At 38.6% G+C, this 18,849-nt stretch overlaps 1 long non-coding RNA gene across 1 annotated transcript; it reads left to right on the plus strand.

The window, feature by feature from the left end:
- Positions 1-5,017: 5,017 nt before the first annotated feature.
- On the plus strand, positions 5,018-5,848 carry LOC138926377 (uncharacterized). Its single transcript, XR_011442864.1, has 3 exons — positions 5,018-5,092; positions 5,161-5,379; positions 5,496-5,848. It is a non-coding gene; the product is annotated as an uncharacterized lncRNA (long non-coding RNA).
- Positions 5,849-18,849: the final 13,001 nt, after the last annotated feature.

Genomic DNA, 18,849 nt, shown 5'->3' on the forward strand with positions numbered 1-18,849 from the left:
ATTCCAAGTAATAAACTAACCAATTGTGCGTAAAATGAAAACTGCTTAGCAATAAATATAGGCAAGCCATAAATCATAATTCAGATAAGTATAAATTAGATCAATATTGTAGGTTTTATGTTTAATGCCTTTCCAAAAACTAAGAACTTTTTATTAAAGATTATAAGGAAGTAATATTCTTAGATTTTTTCATTGGATAGTTCTTATAGATCTAAGAAAAAATACATTTTCTTTAGTCAATATTTCGGATACTTCAAGACTTTTGATATATTTTGTATTTAAAATAAAGCCCTTCAATTTTATATCTACGCCCCTGAACAACAGCTGATGCATCCGTTATGCATTCAACGAGATGTACGAGTTTTTTTCGCCATTCGTCTTAACCCGTGCACTTTACACACGTACGGACGGAACTCCTGCATAAAGGTTTTACTGGCCATGTGTGTGTGTGTGCTTATACCATCATCGGCGTGTATCGATATGCCCATATACATATATGCACATATATATACCATATAGTATTTCGAATGCGATACATGACGTTTCCATTGTTTCCATCAACGCTGATGCTGCTGATGCACGCCAATAATTGATGATGAACAAATAAGATGGCTTCTTTCGGTTTGAAGCGTTTCGCTCATGCTGTCTCTCTTGCCCCATATCGCTGTCCTATTTGCACCTCGGAAAATCCCCGCTACTGTCAGTCCTATGGGCTCGATGTTCGGTAATGCAATTCCATTCAGGCATACGAGACAGCCAATCTATCCAATTCAAAACCACACACTCACACACGCACCTTCATCAGTATTCTGCAGAGAAAAGCTTTCTCCAATTCCCTTCGCTTTCTCCCTTGTCCACTCCCCATTTCTCCCACCGCTTTCTTTCTTTCAGTTCCTGGTCCTGGTTCCGGGTTCCTGGTCAGGCGGTATCAAACAAAAGTTATAACTTTTTACAATTACCCATGGTGGTAGCTAGGTAGGCTTTTTATATTTTCGGCAGGGCATGCATTATCGAATGGGGTTGTTTCATTTATTAGAACAGTCTGACACTTTTTTATGTCATATTGTAAAGCCATTTCATATTTTTAATCAATTGATGTCAGAGTTATTTTTGACTCTTTTAAGGCTTCTAAATATGGAGTATATGAATGCAATTTGATATATGTTTGGAGACTTTTGATAGGGTTTGTTATTTTGTTAAAACCTATTGGGAGTATTGGAATTTTTTCACATTAATGAATTTAAGGATAGGATAAACAGGATAAACAACTGTTTAGGATAAGCAACAAATTGTATTATTTAAAGACCGAATAATGGATTCGAATCACCTTCAGTTTTTTCATCTCATTAAAAAAAAACAAATCATAAAAATGCTCTTCATTTTTACAATTTTCAACTCAAACCATTTTCTAGAGTACTAACTAGTCTATAAACGATTTAATTTACAATATCTTGCCATTATTTCCAATGATTATAGCAAAGTGAAAGCCGTCGTTCGATCTTTTCGCTCATTGTCTGCCGTTAATTGCCGTTTGCAGATTTTTCCCAAAGTGCGATGCCACCACCACTCCCATTGCATCACTCTTTCCATCCGCTTCATCCCGGCCATCCCGGGGCATTCCTGCCTCATCGCATCATTAGCGCCATCATTTTAAAATATTATTAATACTTAATGGTCTTCGCATGCCCCAGTGTGTGCCTCGTGCATTGAACAATTTATGAGGAGCGGGCCAAATGAATTTCCTGCTCAGACGTTTGGACGACGACACGTGAAAGAAAAGCGGCAGCAGCAGCAGTGGCGTTGCCGGCGGAAAACGGAAAATTTGCCCCATGCACCACCGGTTGCAACTAACAAAACAAAAATAATAATAATAATAATACAAAATGTATGGTTAGCGGGAGTCAAGTGTAAAGAGTATTTCCAGACGACGTTCGTCAACGTCAAACTGCGATCGATAAAATATGCTTGCATGTGAATTATTTTAATGAGTTCCGTTTCGTTGGAAAAGAAAAATATGAACGATAAACTAAATACATCTGGATAGGGACCGCCAGGAGTAAAAAAAAAAAACACAGTTTAAACGAAGAGCATAAGCTGAAGCCAAAGCTACAAAAAAAAGAGCCCTCTTTCACACAATGGCAAAATGCAGAAGGAGCTGAAGTAAAACAAAAAAACAAAAGCGGTTCCAGTCGCTTTGGAGTCGGAGTTGCGCCAGCCGAGAGTTAGGGAATGGAGCCGGGACACGAAGCCAGAAGCCGGGACCCAGGACCCAGGATCCAAGAGCTGCTAGTCATCGAAGGAGTGAGCTCTGCCAGCCGGTTGGCAAATAATTATGTGAAGTCAAGCAAATATCGCAGGAGGGAAGCACCAAGGTGCAGACGATAAGACCAAGCCAGATTAGCTGAAGATGGAATGAAATCGGAGGTAAGAAGCTCTCAGTTTAAATATTTTTTATGGTTACTTGGCTAATTAAAAGAGTGTGCAAAGTGATTAAATTAAAGGCGAATGTTTCCAGTATTTCATTCAAAAGAAAGTCACTTTAACTACTTTGAAGATAGCTATTACGATTTTTGATAACACGAAGGATAAGGTCATAATTTGTGACAGATCAAAGACACCAAATTACTTAACATTAATAATGCAGAGAATATTATAATTTTGCTCAAATGGATTTTGTTGGTTTCTTTGGATTCTATTTTTGGCAAAGGGATCTAACTTACCAAGTTTCATAAGAATCGGACGACTATATGCCACAGCTGCTTCATAACTGATATACATACATACATAAGCTTAAAACTTTTTTAAATGTGGTATTCTAAGAAATTGGTTTTCTAATTAAATTCTCCCAAGGTCGTCCAACAATATTCAAGGGTATATCAATTCTTGTAAAACTTTAAAACACATGATTCACCATTTAAGCTGGAATATAAATGTACATTACTTATGAACATTGTTGATGAAGAAGTTCTTATTTATTAAATACAATTTGTGGCTGTCTCCTTGGTTAAACACTCATTTTGTGGTGGATATTATTAAGTTTCGGAGTATGTGACTTTACAATGCAAGTTTTTGTTGAAAAATAAAAGTAGTCTTTGTTAAGCCAACGGATTGGGAAATTTAAGAATGTATACGTGTTTTGGTGTTTATTGGGAACATATGATTATATTCATAATTTTCTTTTATTTATTAAGAATTTTGCATTTACGATTAGCACCAAAGCAAGGAAAGTTTGTAATTCTGTTAAATTTTTTAACCTGCTTCACATTTTTCGGACAGTCGGACTGCAAAACACAAGCCGGAATTGCGGCATTAATAATATAGCCAGGCTTGCAGACACAAGGAGCACCGCAGTCAAGAAAACAATACGGAGAGTCGAATTCACAAGTTTTCGGGCAAGAGGTTGAACATTCCTGGGCAGTTCCATTGGCAGTACAGTCGAAATTTTTAATCGACTGAGTACAGAGCACCATAGCCAGGAGGACGAAGATTCCCAGTTTGCACATTGTTTTAGATCAAGATTAGCCAGATTCTTAAATGATAGGCCGATAGTGCCGCCTTACTTATTTAAATAATTTTGCGAAATAACGAACTAATTAAATTTGTTTCGGATGGTATTTGAGAGGATTTTCATTAATTCGATTTTAACCAGTCTCCATGGCTCAGCACTCATTTTGTGGTGGATATTATTAAGTTTTAGACTATGGGACTTAACAATGCAAGTTTCTCATGAAACCTGTAATTAATTGATTGAGAATGGAAGAATTATATTCTTTTTTTTTATTAAGAATGAATTATTTTCATATTACTACAACTTTATTATTAAGAAACATTTATCATATTAAGAATTCGAAGACGAAGAATCGCAGTTTGTACATTTTTATGGATCAAGATTAGCCAGCCAAATGACAGGCCAATATTGCCAAAAATATAGGCCAATATAAATATTTTTAAAGGCATATACCTTTCTTTAATTAATATTAATATGAACGGTTCTAGTGGGTATTACAATTTTGCTCAAAAGTGTGCAACGCAGTGAAGGAGACATCTCCGATAAAGTAAATACGTTCTAGATCAGGATCATATCCTGAGTTGATAAAGGCATCTCCGTCTGCCTGTTAGTGAACTAGTCTCTTTGAACACACCCTTTTTTCCTTTTCACAAAGTATATAGGTCGGAACGACTATATCCTATAGCTTCCATGTAATTGAACGATCAAGTATGACCCAACTTTGGTATTTTTAAAGATAGACCCTTGAAAGTTTCAAAGTTTGTTTCTCAATAAATGGGTTTTACAATGAAATTTTCATAAGGATCGGTCAATTTTACCCGATATTAGCGATATATATCCAATCCTAACTTCTAGGGTATGTCACCTTAAGCTCCGCCCGAAGTTAGCTTTCATTTCTTGTTTGTTTAGTCGGATCCCATTTTATCATTCTGAGTAAAAGGAAAGTGACATTAAAAAGCATCTTTGTAACATGTTACCAATAGATTGAGTGCTATGCCGATGTAGCATTTTAATATAATTATAACTTTATTTTTTAGTGATGATTAGTCCCAAAGCAGGGAATATTTTTAATTCAGTCACTTTAAGCTAGAATTTAGTGTTTCGGGCAGTCTGAAACCAACACACAAGCTCCATGATCTTTACTAAAAGCATATCCATGCTTGCAGGTACAAGCTTGAGGGCCACATATCAAACGACACACGGGTTTTAGGTTTTCGCATCTAGCCTGACAATGATTTCCACAAGAATCGAATGTTTGGTTGGCAGGACAGTCGAAAATTATTGTTGAATCGGTGCAGAGCACCATAGCCAGGAGGACGAAGAGACCCAGTTTGAACATTATTATAGATCAAGATTAGCCAGCCAAATGACCAGTCGATATTGCCGCTAAATTTATGTAAATATTTTTAATGGAATTTTCCGCTTCTTTAATCAATTTGTTTTGGATGTAATTGTTTAAGGGACTTTATGTAACTCAATTTTTTTACTTTTGGATTAATATTTCATTCAAATAAAATGGTTTTGTTCTCAAATTCTTATAAGGATCGGCCGACAATATCCGATATTTGCGATATGTATCCAAGGGTATATCAAATTCAGGCTCCCGACGTTAGCTTTCCTTTCTTGTTTTAGTTTAAACTTTAAATCTTTAGTACCGGTCCAAAGACACAACGACAAATTCGGAGGACATTGATGGCGGCAAACTCTATATCTTTCTCTAGACAATCTCTATTTCTCGGGTGCACTGTGTGCTAATGGGCTTTATGTCTCGAGATTGCCCTTTCATTGATTCACTGACGGCATAATGGTTTTAGTCAAAGAAGCAGGAAAAATAAAGAACTTTTCCAAAGAAGTTTAACCAAAGGATATCGGTTAGTTCAAACCCAAAACTAAACTTGTCCCTTGACTGTTCCCCCAATTTTCCTTTTTCTATTTATACATTTTTTTTCTGGCCGTTCTGTTTTTCCACTTTTGGTGTCTCAATCAGATACCAAGCGGATGGCTTGAATGGGGAGACGGGGCTTAGACAACAAAAGTTGTCAATTGACGCCAAAAGTTGATGCCAAAAGCGTCGCCGACAAACTGTGCAAACCGAAACGAAGAAAATGAAATGGGGAGATGCCAAGGAAAGCGGAAGCAAAACAAAGAAGGTGAAAAATGCAATAACAGTTAAGTCATTGTCCTGCCAACAACCGCCCCCAAAACTCAAAAAAAAAAATCCCCCAAAATAATATATTAAATGGACTCATTCCTGAATCTAGCAGCTATCAGCTATTCAAAATAATATAACTCTTATAAATATAGTTTTAGATGAAATAAAAAAGTATCTATAATCCTTAACCATTAAAGCTATAAATAAAAAAAGGACATCAATTAAATAAGGATTTATTATTATAGATTTGGTAAAGGTTTCTTCCTGTGCTCTGCCACGAAAAAGTAAGAGAAAATAAGGTGCCGAAACTGTAGTAGACGGTTATAAATAACGTTTAATTGCAGCAGAATGCCCATTTGGAAGCTGCTTCCATGGGGAGGCTCCAAAAAGAAGCGAGGCTCCCAGCTTCGTTATTTTCGGGGCATTATGAGTAGTTAATTTACAACAAAGTTGTTAACTGTCGTTGGCCCAGCTGGTGTGCCTCGGCTTCGCCAGAGCTAGCAGCTCTCCAGGGTCGCTCCGGCAGTCATCTTCTAGTTCGCTTAGCCCAAATTGCCCAATTTTAAATTAACAAATTCCATTTCAACATTTTAATTAGGTTTTAAAATTTTCATGCGCAGCCTTATTTTCGGCAGTTTTGCCAATTCGCGTTGCAGTGTGGCCCCGGCAGTTACGAAACGTTGGCGATTTCCTCTACCGAGCAGCTTGCGTATTAATATGCGCCATTTCCGTTTCCGATTAGCATAGCTGGTGCGGCAGGAACAGCAGCTGGTGTAGAGTCATCCGCAACAAACAGGAAATGGCGCAAAACTGTGTCTCCAGCTTGGGCCTTGGCGGTGGCACTTCCTCTTTACCCAGTTTCCCCTCTCTATAGCTTCATGTCTGTTTGTGTTTGTATTTTAGGCAAAAATGTATTTCATTTTACTTTAATTTTCATCATCATTGCCTCGAAACTAGCACAAAGCCAGCAAAAGCATGGCCAGTGGAAATGTCTCACATTCAAAATACAAAAACCATAAAAATAACAAGTAGAAAGTTGGATAAAAATTAAGGAAATTGGATAGAGTATACCCTTTCAAAGCATTATAATGAAAAAAAAATGTATTTTTTGTTACATTTTATTAATTCTATAGCATTGTAAGTATTTTTTTAAAATAATTTTTTTAACCCTTTCTCCATACCTTATATCCAGCATACCCATCATAATCCTCTTCCATGGAGTTACAGGGCATTTGTAAAGCTTCTCGCGCTTTCTGTTTGTTGCAAAAGCTGCAGTTAATTTGGTGCTTCAAATTTTAATGCCGGTCCAAGAGAAGGAGAGGGTGGAGTTTCGGGCCACGGCTAAACTGAGCAGGCCAAGCGGCAGCAACAACAAACAGCCACAACAGCGGCAAAAACAAGGCAGTAACAGTAACAGTAAGAGGCAAACAAGGACCATGTTCAAAAATGGTGGCCCAGGCAAGGACTCTCGCCGAATCGCTGGGCGCCGTTTTATAGTCGGACCAAGGCACCCAAGCGACGCCGTACAGTTTATTACACTGAAACAAAATATTTTCAAGAAATTGACATGTAATTAAGAACCAGAATAGAGAGCTATAAGTCTTGCAACCAGTTTTTAAAAAACAAAATAATGAAACAATTAAATATTATATTAAAATATATTAAGACTTTTCGAGCTGTGCACCATTGCCCTCTGCTTTATTTTGAAGTTCCCTTCATTGGCCCCGAAACTCTCGTCTTAGCCAAAAGCTCTTTTGCATAAAATTCTCACATTACGCATACGCAACGCTGTATTTACAGTTATACTGAGCATTTTATTTCCGGCAGCCGGGCGGCCCATTTTTACTTTGGATTTGCATTTCCACCCAGCCCGACCAGAGTCTTCCTTTACTTATCCTTGGTTCGGTTTATTGTTATAGATTTTATAGCCTTCGCTCGGCACTCGTCTTATTCATTCAAAGCAACAAATATATTTTCAGCTTAATTAAACTTAAAAATCATCAAAACACCCAAGAAGAGATTCTCGGAGCATCTGGTTTTCCTCTTTTCCGCACTTTAACTGCATTCCCATAAATTTCTGTGCATAAAACTCACGTTTAATGCCGCAAAGTATGCAGCATTTTTTATGGTACTACCGCCGCTACTCGGCCCATTTATTACGGGAGAATACATCACACAAAAGGCCGTGCCCTCAATTTATGTGCCGTAGGCAACAAAAATTTATTGTCAACTGATAAGCAGGCCAAAGCAAAGTAGCCCAAAGGCGAAAAACACTTGAAAACCAGAGGGGGCCGGCAAGCAAAAAGTAAAAAGGTTTTCGATCCGAGGCTGCGAGGGGGTAAGTGCGCCAATAAGGGGCCAAGTTACGATACCCTTTTGAAAGATTTTTGGCAACTGATTGGTCACGGTTAAGGTCTCGGGGTGGGCCATCAATAAGTGATTGTTGGATCCAAAGATTTTGGGATGCAAAGGCGGTTTATGGGTGATTATAATACTGCGGTTCAGAGGGTATTGGTTTTTTATTTGAGATAACACTAGCGAATATTATTAAACAAAAACTATGACGTTTGTTACATTTCAATTATCATACAAAATATTTATATATGTAAGATAAAGTCTGGAATTTTTTTTGTCCACCACACTTTTAAACTCAATATTTGGCAGTGGTTTTTTAAACCAAAACCTTTTCATCAGTTTATTGATTTTGCGTTCGGCCCAGAAACTCCACTGACAAAAAAAAAAGGCACAAAATAAAAAAAAACTTTCGAGGGAGGTGATTGCGAAGGTTGGCTACCGTTTTTTGCTTTCGAGCTGCGAATTTTTTATGCAAATGCATAAAAAGTGTCATGATTGCCGTGTTTGTTTGTGTGGGCTGGGGCTTGCCGGGGCCGCCGAAGCAGGACCTTCGAAGACCCTTTTCTCGCTCCTCAGATGTCTGGACGTTGTTTATTTCATTTGTTTAGGTTAGGTGAGGCGTCTATGCGAATAAAAACATACATATACATATATAGACTATGTATATGTGGACCAAAAATGAAAGGACAAACTGTGCTCTATATTTGAACATATGCTGCACAGAGAACTTGTATTGTGGATTTTTGTCTTGGGCTTACTTTTGGGTCGGTGCACTGATAATTGAAATGTCTCCCCATGGGCACGTTTGCTGAGGAATAAACATTGAAAATGGCACCTAACATAGCTATTTATAGCATTTGTTGATGTATATTTCTAGAACTGTGTCATGGGACTTAAAAATGTATTTAAACTGGAGTAAAGAATGACATTTTTCGGAGTACTCGAGTATTTCCGTTTTAAAGCAAAAACTTTTCCGACTTGAAGCTTGGAGGCTTTATTCACTCGTAGGGGTTTCAATATTTTTGGGCATATTATTATATTCATCCCCAAGTCATAGAAAATTATCAACGTGCAAATCATTTTTCATCTTCTCTCTTTTCTTCTCGTTTTCAGTTTGGGGCTTGCCATAAAATATTCCCACACGCTTCCGAAACTACTCCCAAAAGGCGAAAAATAGGCAGCAAGGGGGGAAATCAGCTCCGCCAGGCTCTGTGATGCCTGGTGCCTTGTCAACCGGTTTGAAAAATAGATTTTTACGGGCTTAGTTGCGCATCGCCAGCCACGTTGACTGCAAATACAAAAAAAAAGGCAAAATAAAAGCAGCTATAGGAACTGTGGCAACACCAGCACCATATTCTTCATGGCAGCGCATGGCCAGGGGTATCCCAACCAATCCTATCCTGGTCCCTATGCCATCCCATCCAGTCCTCCTGTCCTTCCATCCTAGCCATATTCCTCTCTCGGTTTGCCAAATCCCGCGGGGCGTTCCCTTTTGTGTCTCACTCGCGTCATTTAAAAGACATTTGCCTGTCATTTTATGCCGTGTTTGGCACAGTTTTCTCCCCCATCTCTCACTAAGTAGTGAGAAAAACAATTTCTACTAAAAACTACATTAAATTTCCGTCTAATATGAAGGATTTAAACTTTAAAAGCTATTATTTTAAATTAATCAGAAACAGAAATTGATGAATTGGCAATCAAAATAGATAGTTTCAAGTCTCAGTGTACCCCTCGTCTCACTCATCCATCGCAAAAAAGTTTCGCTTGCCAAACAATGGAGGCTGGAGGTGGGGCAAACCATTAGTTTGACATTGGCAACACATTGCCAATACATTTGTAGCAGATGCAGTTTACCAAAAGGGCCCTGAGAAAAAAATACAAACTCTGCTAATGATCAATCCCGAATCCCGTGGATGGTACGGCAGGCGGAGAGGCCTGGGGGCTTCAATGGGGTTTCTTTTAAATTAGTTTAGTTTTAATTTCAATTGCAGAATGGTCGGCGAAAATGTATGCAAATTAGGAAGGCACCCGCTGCCGATGCTGGGGCCGCGTTAATTCACCAAATCGAATTGCATTGCATTAAGGTTTAATTAGACTGGTAACAAATCCCAAAACCCCAGAACCCCCACCCACTCATCCGCCATTGACTACGCATATGCAAATGCAGGCGCCCCTTTTGTTATTTTACAAACGCAGTTGGAAAAAAAAAAACAAATAGAAAGTTAAATTTATTAAAACCCATTTGTACAATGCGGCTCTTCCAGGCATAACTTGGGCTTTGCTTTGGTTCTGGTTTTTAGAGGGAGGAATAGAGGCAGGGAGGGGCTGTGCAGCTTTGTTGGCTGCAACGAACGCGAAATGCACCACGCAGCTAAAAACTTCAAAAAGCGCAATCCCCCTTCACAATTCTCTTCCTCTGGGGACTAGATGGTATATGGGCTTGGAATCCATGGCATGGCAGTAAAACTTTTTACAGAAGTGGCATTAACTTGAGTGGCCAAGCACACGGTGGCGTATACGCAATTTTTTATTATACATATTCGAAAAAGGAGTGAGAACGGGCGATGCATATGAAAATAATGGCTAAATGTGGCATAAGGGGAAAAGGAAACGTTGATTTGCCACTTCCCTTGTATTCGGCTTTAATTGGATTCAAGAAAATTGAATTATGATGCTAAAACTTTTTGTAAGCCAGAGATTATATTTCAAGACATAAATTACGAAGCCGCTAATGAAAAATAATCTGTAAAAGACAGATGAGCATACGACAATTTATGCATTTAATTTTAATTCCATTTCCAAGGACTCGCTCGCAACTTTACTTAACCCCTTAACTTACTTAACTAACTTTAACCAGCTTTGAAGGGTCTTGGATCCCGAGGAAGTAAACTTTTCCCAGGGAATTTTTTCCAAGCAAAATATAAGAAAAATCTCGACTTAGTTACAAAGCTGCCACCACAGCTCCCAACACACACATACACACGTACAGTTACTTATAACCCTGCTTTGCATGCGATCTGCGAATGTGTGGCAAGTTTTCACTTACGCAACTGCGCTGCGGCCATTAAAAAAAAAATGCACAATGCAATTTTCATAGCATACTTTTGCCCGTCGCCAGCCAGGACCCCCTCGATTTTTTATGCATAAATATTTGTGCAAGTTGTTGTTTTTTTATTATTTTAAGTGTATGCTGTTTTTTTTATGTTATGACCGTTTAAGCAAAACTTTGCAGCAGCGCAATGAGAGCGCAAAAAACGCAGCGAACGTTGGGTAAGCATAAAATTATTATCAACCCGCGTGAGGAGAATCCTGAGGACACGAAGATCCCGACGAACAAAAATTGCCACGCAATGGTATGACTGAAAAAAATATATAAAGTTCTCTGCTTCTGTTTTATTTTTTTTTTTATATATATATTTTTTATTTTGCTCTTTGGCAGACATTTTTTGTTTGGACACATTTTGCATGGCGACAGCGCTTGCTAAATGAACCGGAGCAAGAAACAAAAAGAAATTATCCAAAAAATGGCTAAAAAAAAGAAAGTGTGAAAAAAGGGAAAGTTTTTGTTGACACAAAGACTTGCTGGAATACTCTATTTATTTGAAAAATAATTAAATAAGAATTGAATAATTCTTTAATGAGGGAACTTCAGGTAGTTTCTCTAGTTGGTAGTATTAAATATATAAACTTTTAAGATTAATTAACGAAATTAACATATATTTCTTATCATAATTTTTAAAATAGCAATAACAAGATGAAAAAATGTATCTCTTATAATTTCCAGTAAAAAAATGTATATCCTTATCACAGAAAAATATCTTTACCCTTGAAATATACTGACATTTCTTGACTTACAAGATGCCTGTTGCCTTGTCAGGGTATATTCAATTTAAAACGCAAAGTTTGTAAAGTTTTGTGCGTTAAAAAAAAATATTTCAACACTTGCCGCACATGGTGTCACAACATCAGCGGCAAAAACAACGCCAACACATGACCAAAAGTGAAGGCACAACACTGCAGACCACAAAAATAAAAACCGTTTGGTGTTGCTTTTTTTTGGTTCTTTCTTTTTATTCATTTTGAATTTTTAAGTGTCCTTGTACATGGCGAACGTTATCCTTCCTCCTCGCCATTACTGGTGTGGAGTAATTTTCATAAATTGCGTCGCCTTCGTGGTCGTCGTCCTCGGCTATTAGCGTTAACATCTAAATGTCGCCGTTGAAAGCATTCAACTTCAAATTGCTGGTCAGCAGACAGCCAGGACGAAAGAACAAAGGACGAAGGAAGCAAGTCAGCTTGGCTAAACAAAAAGTAAACACCATCGAGGGATACGAATAAAAAGCAAATTTATTTATCATGCAAATGTTAAGGAAGGGAAACGGGGTGACAGACAATCTGACAGTCAGTCAGTCAGTCAGTAGTGATTGAAACCGCCCTGGCGGTATATGAAAATATTTCGGTTGTTAACTTTTGAATGCAGCTGCAAGTGAAATGCACAGAAAACAAATCTTTTAAGTTAAACACATCAAAAATTTATGAAAAATATAAGCACAAGTTTTGTCGAATTTTCTAGATTTTATAAACATTTTATATTTTTAAATTTAACCAACTGAAATAAATATATATATATTCCAAGTGCGAATATTGAAAAAAAAACAGGATGCTCCAGGAAGATTTGTCCGCAGGCCACCAAACACACAATTGCTGAAAAGTGGAGCAGTTCGTCTCCTGTTTCCCACCTCGATACCCATTCCTGTTGAAAGTAAAAGCTGCATAAAAATTGCATTGCCCCCAAACTAAAAAGGATGAAAAAACAGGAACGCCAAACCCCACTGAAGTTTCCCCATGGAATTGAAGTTGCAGCAGAAGTCGGGAGATTGGAAGGCAGCCATCCTGGGTGCAGTTTAAATTGAAACCAGGAATGCGAAAGTTAAAAGAAAAAAAAAATGGAAAACAAAACTGGAATATTTAATGCGTTATGCAAAAATTGCGTTCGTTGTCTCGTTTTTCTTCTGGAAAGAGATAGCCGGAGACCAAGTGAAAGAGAGGGGCAGTGCAAGGACAGAGCTGTCTGGGAAAAGGGGGTCTTGCAGCAATACGTTTAAAATAACAGCAGCTCAGTGTAATACTGGAGCAGCGGAAAATAAAACAAGCCGAAAGTTCTGATGTTCAAGTGTCACAGTCCCAGTGTAACTAAAAAAAAATGGGAGTACAAAATTGATGAAATTAAATATTATAATTATGATAACATACATATATGCACTCTATAATAACCGATACTTTTCCCTAAGTCTTTTTTTAATCTTTTTGTAGAACTTTTCTAGCCACCCTCGCTTGAGATGGCATAAGCTGCCATAGTTTCAGCAGCCCTATCACTCACGCTTTCGCCTCCCGCCGGCTTATCCGCCCCATCTGCCCCATCTGAGCCCCCTCCCATCCAAATGGAGGATATCCCTCGTATCCCCTTCCATCCTGGCTGAAAAAGCAAAAAATAAGAAAACAAAGATGTGTTGCTGTTGCTTCGTTGCATTTTTATCAGCAGTAGCAGCAGCAGCAGAAGCAACATGCAACGCTCCCGCTATCCCCAAATCCCCTGCCATCTCCACTACTCACTCCCATCGCATTGCATACATAAATATTGCACATGCAAAATTGGAAATAACTGATGGATGGCGTCAAAAAATGCTGCTGCCACAACCGCTGACTTCCATCTCTATACGGGACCCCCAACCAAAACATTTCCCAACGCACTCTTCGCAGCGACATTGCCAAAAAAGAATATGTATATAAAATATTTGTATATAATATAGGCCCGACAAGAGGTATGTAGCATTCCTCTGAAATTAATAAATCGAGGTACGAAAAACCCCTCACCTGTATCCAAACAATTGGAGTCAAAATTGTGGCAGGGATATGATATTTTTTCGCGTTTCGAGTAGTTAGAGGCTGTGAAGATATACATATGTATATAGGAAATATAGTAAACTTAATCTTTAAGGCTTACAAGTTTTTCAACTTTAATAATTTCCAAAATACCCTCAACGTGGGTCATTGTTGCTAAAGTAACTAAAAATCAAAAAAATTATTTAAAAAAAGATTTTAAAGAGGTTATTAAATAAGTTTATTTTTCAAAACTAATCTTACATTATTTTTATTTAGTTAATATTATTAATTATATTTTATATAATTTAATAGAAATATTTTTCTGACATGAGCTGTCCCTTCCCAGATCTCCATAAGCTGGCTACCCTTTATTTTTTGCCTTTGCTTTTGCAACAGCCTGTGGTGCACTTTAGGCCGCCCATTTGACAAAAGCATGCCACAACGCACTCGTACACCCAAAGGCCGCCCCCTGCCTCCGTCCGTCTCGCATACACTCACACACACTTGCATTTTTAATTAATTTCATGCAATTTGTACAACCAGCAACAACAAGAACATGCAACGGCAGCCTGCAGCAAAAAGTTGCGTGTAAAAGAGAGATGAAGGGGCGAGAAAATTGAAAAAAAAAATCGGTGGGGGATCGGTGGGTGAGAGGTCATGGAAGTGTCGCTTTGCCGCCATGCAATTTGCCAGGGTTAAGCCGATAAGTGCATTTTTAATGCGAACCCAATGAATTTTCTATTACATTTTAATTTAAAATAACAAAAACATAGGGCCAAAGGACCTCCAATTGAGTGCCGAAGGGGAAGGGATCGAAAGCGGATCAGGCTGTAATTTGATTTAACATTACGATTAATTATATTCATCGATAGAAATTTTAATAGCTCGTGGGTTTTGTTGAATCAATCACGACTAGATATTATTTGTTCAATTTTCGAAAGAACCGCGAGAACTATCAATTAGGTTAATGAATGCAGATTATGGAGAAATAAATTGCGTTTCGATAACCCAAATAGATAAATGGATTTAGTTTTATTCTCTAGATCAAATCTTCCAAAATATTTTATTTTAATTTGTTTACGCTCTAGATTTGTTCGAAAAGGGCCCCAAATAGCAGTGACATTGATGAATCAGCGGCAAACGAAATGTACTTTCAAAACGAGATTATAAATACATTTCATGGCATTTATCCAATTCCACAGTATCCATAAAAATCATTCCCAGCTGCAGAATACAAAAAGAGAGCGAAAAAAAACAGATTCATCAAAAGATATACTCGCGTATAGATGCCAAACTTCATTTTCGCTTAAAAACAATTTTTATAACCAATTTTTATGAGGGCGAGTGAACTGGGGCTAGAGCAAAACAAGGCGCGCATAAAAAATGATGTAAATTTTTTAAAATTCTCAACTTGTTTACAAATAAATAGCACCGATATTAGACAAAGAAGTGGCTAACAGGGGATGGGAGGGGTGTGTGGGTGGAAAAAACAAAGCCAGAACAAAAACAAATTTTAATCCCGGCCCAAACACTTGACTCTGTAATATTCCGCTCAGCTGGCCCCCCTGGCGATGCCCCCTTGGCTTAGTCCTTTGGTCCTTATACCACTCCCAGGACCCACACAGATTTATCTCGCTTAATTTACCGTTATTTGGGCATCAGCTTTGCAACAATGCAAAAAGTGCGGGAGGCACGAGGCACCAGAGCGGGGGCCAGCACGAAAACAAAATAAAAATAAACCTTCGCATGGCCCATAAAATTTCATTAGCGTCATATTTTCAAATAATTTTCTTCGTACTTTTTTCCGACCTGCCTTCCCAATTTTTTGCTTCCTTTTTTGTGCTGTTGCTGCTTTTTTTTTTTGCTCCTACACCTCCTAGAAGAGTCCTTTTCCGGTCCCCCGTTCGAATTGTTGCGGCTGACTGGTCTCTGGAGAAGTTTCCCCACCTAACGAAGGTATAATCATAATTTGAAATTGCTCATTCGAATCTTAGATTGGATTAAGTGCGAATTAGAACATCAATAAGCAGGTCGGGGGCGTTAAATGTAACGCAACATTGGCGACAAAGTTGTCGCCCCCTCCAGAGCCTGCGAGAGTTCCTGTGAAATCCCTTCGAACAAAGGGATCAAAGCGGGATTTCCCAAAGGATATGGCATATGAGGAGAGAGGTGTGTGGCAGTAGGTGCAAATGTGCCAAAAGTGTTTGTCGAGGTGCTCAAGCAGGCAACTTAATGAGCACTGACAGTCGTCTCCGAAACTATGGGCCCATTAAATCGTTATAGAGCCACAGAAGCTTTTCTGGGTATTATGGGTTAATCAACGAATTTGTAATGCCAGGACTACAAGCTAGACATTAGTAATTCTAGAATTTAATATTTTCTAATTGTGTCAAGAAATAGCACATAGTTTCTGCCAGTTTTCAATCATATATGTATGTATATCCAAAACCTTCCTCCAGAGCATTTCAATTTCGTTAAGCCCTTGTTAACCCTTCTATTCGTCATATTCTGTGGGTAAATTACCAGGAATAGCTCAGTAAAGCTACTACAAGCTTGCCATGGCAAATGTTGTGTAACTTTTTTAGCTCATCAAGCTGGAAACATTTGAACACAAGCCGCTGGCTACTGGACCAAGAAGTGTCTTTCATAAGGACACTCCTCAGACCTCAGTTATCAATGCAATGTCTGAACGGGACAGGGACAAAAGTTGGGCGACAGCATACGCACATTGCCAGGACCAAAAAGGACATACTCGAGAGGAGATGAGCAAGCAATCCCCTGGGGCTGCAACTAACAAATTATCCCAGCCAAGTGTGAGGACTGTGCGTGTGCATCACTCAAAATGTGTCGTTGAGGATGTCCAAGTTGGAGATGGTAAAGAAAATATTGAAAATCATTCAAAAATATACATAAAATATTTATTGAAAACTATATGATAAGCTTCCTTTTATTCATTGAATTATAAATATATTTTTGATTATATGTATTCATTATTATTTCTCACCATCCCTATTGACACTAGTTTTGCGGGCAAAAAGCGAGGATGCGGAAGTGGATGCCATCTCAAGCATGTGGTCATCACCAGGCACAAACAACAAAGCCAAAAGCTCTCCCTGTTGTCTGGGAAATTAAGAACAATCCCCAGCAATTTCCGGTACGAGAAACTCAAAAAATTTTCAAACTTTTAGGCTCCTTTCACCCTATCCCCTATCCCTTGTGTTGGCTGGATTGACTGTTAAATAGAGGATAAAGGCGACTTATTTTCGAGTGTAGAATGAGCGGATGAAACTTTGGACTTTTTGCAATCCCCTGCAGGTATATGACATGGAACGGAAGTCGTGTCGTCTGTTGCAAAGAAAGTTGCAATATGAAGTGAAGGATTGTGAGGCAGAAAAACTCATAGAGCTCTCCAAGGATAAAAGGCCTTCCAAAGGGAGCTGCCAAAAGGAAGTCGAAGAGTCCTTGAGGCAAGTTAGGTACTCTTTCAAAAAAGCATAATGCTACCATAATTATTATGGGTTACTTTTAAATAAATTTTGTTATAAATATTTTGTAGGGCAATTTATATTGTAGCTCATTTCCATTGTCCCTACGGCTTAACCTTAAAACTCCCCTAAATTTTCCAATCCCCTACATCTCTAGTAAAGCTTCTTGCTGATTTATTTTTCATTCAAAGTTAATTTATTAGAAAATAGCCGGACAAGTTATTATCTAACCGAACCAAATTGTGTAAACAGGGGGTAGGTGAGGGCAAAAGGCGAACCTATCAGGATTTGGGTTTAAGCTTTATCTAAAGGCCAAAAGGCATTATTCAGTATAGTATGTGTGGGCTTGTGTTTTCCGACTTTAAATGAAGTAGAAATACTCGTAGCTCCCCTGAAACACCTCTTCATCCACTTTGTAGTCTGCCGTTGTTGTGTCTTGGCCATAAAATTACGCGCATCGTTAGTTGACGATTTGCACCGGACAGAGGACACAAGAGTGTCAAAGATGGGCGGCCAGAGGCCTTTGGGGCGTGTGACCAATGCAAATGAATGGACATTCGGAAAATACGCTTTGGGTATAATGTCCTCGATGCTGAGCAAGAAAATTACGTAAATTTCTCTTCGCAAGTCATTTAATTTATTTAGTGGAAGAGGTTTACACAGGACAGAATACTTTAAGGTTTAGAGAACACGATACTGTCTAATGAAGGTTTATTTTTTGGAATTTTTCCAGTGCACCCAATATTGTCCTTGATGGGATGGCAACCTCAAGGGCGTTTCCCCAAAAGAAGAAACTGGAGCAGAGCCTTAAATTACCAAAACCGCACACACAGACCTCCCAAAGCCTCCTACTCTTTTCCATTGCCAAAGTAATGAATTCAATGATTTTATTGACTTTTGTTTGTAATTTATTAGTGATGGAGATAGAGCCAAGGAGGGTGAGACCAGACACGCCCCATCAAAGGTTGTCGAGAAGGACTTTCCTTCTCCATTTTTTTTTTGGTCTGTTCTTCGCTCTTCTATTTTGGCAACATTTTTCGAGGGCGTCGATTTTTCAAACAAGGTCCAAAGGAAATTAATTAACCCAACGCCCAAAAGACAGGGCCGACAGGCAGGCGGCCAAAATCTCAATTTCGCTGCATTCGAGATGCCGCCCCCTGACCTTTCCGGCCACCCCGTGACCTTGTCTGCATCATTGCAAAGGCAAAGCCAAAGAACATGTGTTCGGGTCGAAGGATTTTACTTTCCCCCACTTTCTACCCCCACGGCTGCATCAATCAAAGACTTCGCTTAGCGCCGGGCCAAAGAAAACTCAATTAAAGCAAATAGAAATTAATTGAAAGTCTGCGGCAGGAATGCACATAAACACTCCGATTTAACTGCGGCAGAATGCTGTAAGCACACACCGAACTGAAAAACTTAATTGGCTCAAGGGTCTGGGTCTGGGAAGGAGAGCGGGAGCATTG

The sequence above is a fragment of the Drosophila bipectinata genome, chromosome 3L (genome assembly GCF_030179905.1).
Source record: "Drosophila bipectinata strain 14024-0381.07 chromosome 3L, DbipHiC1v2, whole genome shotgun sequence".
Classification (NCBI taxonomy): domain Eukaryota; kingdom Metazoa; phylum Arthropoda; class Insecta; order Diptera; family Drosophilidae; genus Drosophila; species Drosophila bipectinata.